Source organism: Morone saxatilis, unplaced genomic scaffold, assembly GCF_004916995.1.
Source record: "Morone saxatilis isolate NCDOM2014 unplaced genomic scaffold, NCSU_SB_2.0 Contig7, whole genome shotgun sequence".
Taxonomy (NCBI): domain Eukaryota; kingdom Metazoa; phylum Chordata; class Actinopteri; family Moronidae; genus Morone; species Morone saxatilis.
This window is the reverse complement of record NW_023340246.1, coordinates 21,080,770-21,086,185: the sequence shown is the minus strand read 5'-3', so window position 1 is coordinate 21,086,185 and position 5,416 is coordinate 21,080,770.

The window sequence follows — 5,416 nt, the reverse complement described above, 5'->3', positions numbered from 1 at the left end:
GTAGTGACTTTACAGATACAACAACGGAGGTAAAATACTGAAAGATAAACAAAGCAAACAATAAGAGAGAGAGGAAGAAAGTAAACAAAAAAACCTAGAAAAACAAAGACGAAGACAGTCAGTAAATGTAATAATGATAGTGACATAATGCAGTTGCTGCAGTTTAAAGGTGCAGTGTGTAGGTTTTAGTGGTGTCTAGCAGTGTAGTTGCAGATGGAGCGCGTAAAAAATATATAGCCCCAATATAGAGCCAGTGTTTGGTTTGTCTGCTCTGGGCTACTGTAGAAACATGGCTGACTCTATAGAAGGCGACCTGCGGCGTCTGTAGATAATAACGTCTTATTCTAAGTTAACAAAAACATAATTATTCTTATATTCGGGTTATTCTACACTAATGAAAACATACCTGTGAATATTATATTTCATATCTGCCAATAGATCCTCCTCAATGTTTCACACTGGAGCTGTTTTGTATCACTGTGAGAATGTGAGAGGAGAGAAAAATAAATATAACGACCTGCGAGCAGTTATTAACGGGGTCTGAGACCCCCAGAGAAAGCCGCACCCACTGACCCGCAGAGTTGAACCAGCAGCACGTTCCAAGTCGCAGATTGAGAGCAGCAAAGAGAAACTCATTTAGTTAAAAAACTGTATTTTGGAAAAGTAATTTTAGCATATTTCATGATTTGGCAACAAACGGTTTCCTTGTGTCAGTCAAACTTGCATTATTTAAGGACACCACTGTACAAAAATGTCTCTTCTGCTCCAAACTGTTCATGAATTATTAGCCAAAATGTAAAACGCTCAATAACCGACCACATGGTAGCGCTGTTGTTCTGAAAAAGAACTCTTTTTTTTTTTTTTACATGTATTTTGGTTGAAGTGTCGATTTTTACACAGTAGCTCACCCATTAGAGTGAGCACCTTCGCTGTGTCATCCCCCCTCTCTCTCCCCTTTCCTGTCTATCTCCACCTGTCCTATCAAAATAAAAGCATAAAAGCCCAAAACATATCTTTTGAAAACATTTAAAAAAAAGAGGAATTTTACTTAAAATGTTATGCTTGTGTGAGGTTTCTGGTTGAAAAACGTCTAAAATAAATGATAAATAGTGAGAATGATCAGAACACAGTGTGCAAACATGTTGAATTTGAAACTGATAACTTATTATAAAAGACCTCCAGGATATTCTTCGCCTGGAGATACGATTCAGATCACCTGCTGTGACTGCTTCCTCTGTAGTGACAGTCAGTCGCTGTGTGTCTTCATTCACTCTCTTTTACAATACAGTGCACTATATTTACCCTCCGTCCGTTTTATTTGAGTGGGAAATGTATGCACTGTATTATATACTGTAGTGCCCTGAAAATTTCAACAGTGGAGTGAAAGATAGTAGTTTACATGCCACGGACTGTTTCTACTGAGTCACATTTTACAGATAGATAGATAGATAGATAGATTGATAGATTGATAGATAGATGTCATTAGTCATTAAAATTATCTTAATATAAGTATTTATTCAACATTTTTAAACACTTATAGTTTAGTTTTCTATATATATTGTTGTTGTATATTGTATTTCTACTTCTTATTTGTTTAGCAACTGTAAAGCAAAACATTTCCAACCAAGGATCAATAAAGTTTTTCTGATTCTGATGTTAATCATTAGATATTAATCAAACACATAATCACAGAAAAACTGTTAATGGTAAATATGACGTCAATAGAAACCAAATGTTTATTAAAATTAAAATTTAATTATAATTCACATCTTAAAATATCTTAAACTTATTCTACTTCTGTAGCAGTTGTCCTGTCCTGCACTCTGTGTGTGTGTGTGTGTGTGTGTGTGTAAAGCAGTTGAGCTCTGGTCTTTTGACATAAAAACTCTATCTTGGCATATTTTCTGCTAAGCAGAATAAAATGCAGCGATCTATTGCAGGTAACACTCCCATCTGTCACACAGAAAGAGGAGGAGGAGAAGCAGGGCTGCAAATAAGCCACACTCTTTACCTCTGACACACACACACACACACACACACACACACACAGAGGAAACTCATCTTAAATCTCTCTGTCTTTTGTCAGTGTTTCAATTTCATTGTACACTTCCTGCACCACTGAGCTGATAGAGAAAGAAAGAACAAAGAAAAGTGTCACTGTCAGCTCAACTGAAACCCACCAGAATGAATAAAGCTCTTCCAGATTTCTTTTTACTTCACACCGGAGCGTCCTTTCATTTACGATCCGCTGGCCGAGCAGTCGACCTGTGGGAACTTATTCTGAAAGGATTGAGACGTTTGCAGCTTTCGTACGATGTTACAGCTCTATGGACACAACTTTCTTCATTCATAATTGGTCCATCAGACCCAAATGTGAGCACATCACAGCTCCGCTTCCTGTTTATCCTTGTTTATGCATAAAGTCCCAGGGGCCGTAGCACCAGATTCTGGACCCTGTAGGCATTCTCTATTACCCCTTGGTAAGAGCCGGATCCTGATCTCGAACCAGTTCTTTGCCAGGAAAACTTCCCAGTAGGGCACCAACACTTTGCCTGTCTACAACAGCAGTTCCCAAGCTGGAGGTCGGATCCCCACTAGGGGTCGCCAGTGCTTCATGAGGGGTCGCGAGGCCTTCTTGATTTAAGGTTGTGTAAGAAAACCTAAAAAATATACCACGGCGTACGAAAAATGATTTTTAAAGTTTCGATTATTATTTAAGATCTGAACCTTGAAGACCTGAATACAAACTGTATTCATAGAGCCTTCACTCTCTGATAAACAGCCTCGTCCAGTATGTTTTATTGAGGAAGGATTACAAAATGTAGGACATGAGAAATATGTATCTGTTTCTTCATAACATCAATTGGTTCGAGTTGGGAGTGACAACGTGTTGCTAGCTGGTGTTGAGTCAAAGCCCTGCCACTGTCTGCTGCTTCTTTTTTAAAACCATTTTTTTGTGGCTTGATTTGATAGGACAGCTCAAGATGGACAGGAAAGCTAGAAAGAGAGAGAGGATGACATTCAGCAATAGATGACAAATGAGACTCAAATCAAAGGCGGCTGCAGCAAGGACTCTGACCCTGGATCCACGGGGTGCCAGTTCTACCAGGTGAGCTACCAGCGTCCCTTATCGGCTGCTTCTTAAAGCCCTGGGGGGGGTTATATGTATTATATTTCTACAAAGAAACTAGGAGCTAATAATGTGATTGTCTTACGTAATAACTAATAATTTGGGGTAACAGAACTACTGCTCCATTTCCACAGAACTTTTATATGTTTTCCTGGTAAATTATTTTAAAGTAGAAACTTTCCCTTTTGGTTTGGGTTTAGTGAACTGCCTCCCCTCCTTTATCCCCACTCCCTTTCTAACATCCGTTGTTCATTTATTTTCATTTGTATTTTACCTCGGTTTAATCTTTCATCTGTAGTCCCTGGACAGATGAATAGGAAACAATCTCAGATTTTACGAGACAATAGCAGGCAACCAATTATTCCAGTCTCTTTTCACACATTCATACTTGCTTCTGCGAGATGTGAAATTATTTTACTCAGCGATATGGTCAATTGAAGCCCCAAATGATGTTCATTAACATCAGTAAAGCAGCATTAGGTTGGTAATTATTATGAAGGTTATATTCAGTCTTGCTTACAATAACTCCTGCTTGGAAAAACTGATGAAATATTGGAATTCAAAACAAGGCAGGGGGAGGTTTTTTTTGTTTTTTGATTGAAGGTACAGTGATTTAATATTCAGTTTTGTGCTGAGTGCACACACACAGACACACACACACACATAGGATACATGGTGGGTGACAACAAAAAGCAACAGGGGAATTTAATCAGTATTTAAATTGAAAAGAATTGGACTGTCATCACAGTATAATTTGGATTGTAAACTGTGTCTTTTCGGTGCCCCAAGGTGTGTGTGTTTATTTATGTATGCGTGTCTGACTCTGATGAGACAGGGTACTCTGCACTGTAGTCCCGCAGTTTTCAATTTGAGGGTCATTTGTTTGCATTATCCAGTTTATGACAGGCGGGGAGGGAGAATGCCACTGTTGTATCTGATTCTAATTATTTAGCTGCTGTAAAACACTTGTCGCTGCCTCTCCTGTTTGCCTTCACCTCATTTGTCTGCCATCCTCTTTTTCTTTTGTTTTGTTCGGCCTCTTTCTTCCTCTGCTTCTCCTGCTGTGCTTTCTGCACCACGGTTACTGGTTGCATCGCCGTTTTAAAGGAGATTTGGGGGAAATATGATTTCTGCATTTCAGTTCTGGTCCAGTTCCTGGTAACCTGAACAGATTTCAAGATCAGCAGACAGATTTATTGGTATTTTGAAATCTTGCTAAAATCGCCTATGTAGCCTACAATCACAAAATACTAGTGGTTGGTCTATTTGCTTTCACACCACAAACAAACAGCTCCAAAGTTTGACTGTAATTCAGCCGAGACCACCTTTTCTTGACGATCTGCTTGTTTCTTTTTCCACATCCAATTACGATTAGTGTGTTTATATATGTCCAAATAAACCTGTTTTTGTGGAGAAAAGCTCCCAGTTTGCTCCAAACAGGAAGTGTACGTGCACCCTAACTTCTCCTCTTCCTGCAGTGATGTAGAAGTGTACTGTAGGGTGTGCCAGTACACCAAGACATGATTGCAGGTGCAACGTCTGACCAACCAAACTTAGTGCAACAGACCTGACAGTGAAACACTGCTTTTAAGTGTGGTATTGATTAGGAGTGGGGAACAGTTTCTGTTAACTTGGTATAACTGGAAAAACAAAAAATCCTTATCCAGCATCCAAACTAAATTGTCTATATGTAAAAACATATTGTATCTCGTGAAGATCATATCCTGGAGACATAATGGAAGTTCGTCCATCCAGTCTACATGTGTTTTATGGACTTTAATAATGCCTTTCTTTGACTGTCTTTTGGGGCATTCTGCTGGAGTACAGGCTGTTTGTGACTTTGTGTGAGAGCTGTGTCTGTATTCTTGGTTGTGAAATTCCAGTGTCCAGTTTGATGAACTCAAGACTGTATCTGTACTTTTGCTGAATTCTTCTTTTTACTTCATTGTACTATGACTTCTTGCTGTATGAACCTATAGTTACGTCACCCGTTGGTTAGTGGAATACCATTTTGAAGCCTCATGTTTGGCATCTCGGCCGTCGCCATGTGGTTTTTTTGCAGCCAACAGCAGTGATGTGCTTATTGGCTGTGCTTAGTTTCAACCGTAGTATTACAGATTCTCTCATATTCCAGATAAACAGTTCACTAAATATGTTTCTGAAACAATTTTTGAGAAGTAGTCAACGCTGTAACAGAATCTGGATCCATATCTGATCAGCACTGCCTAGTTTGACAGTTTGATTTGAGTTTGGTGCGTTGAGCTGGACGGACTCACTGAGAATAAC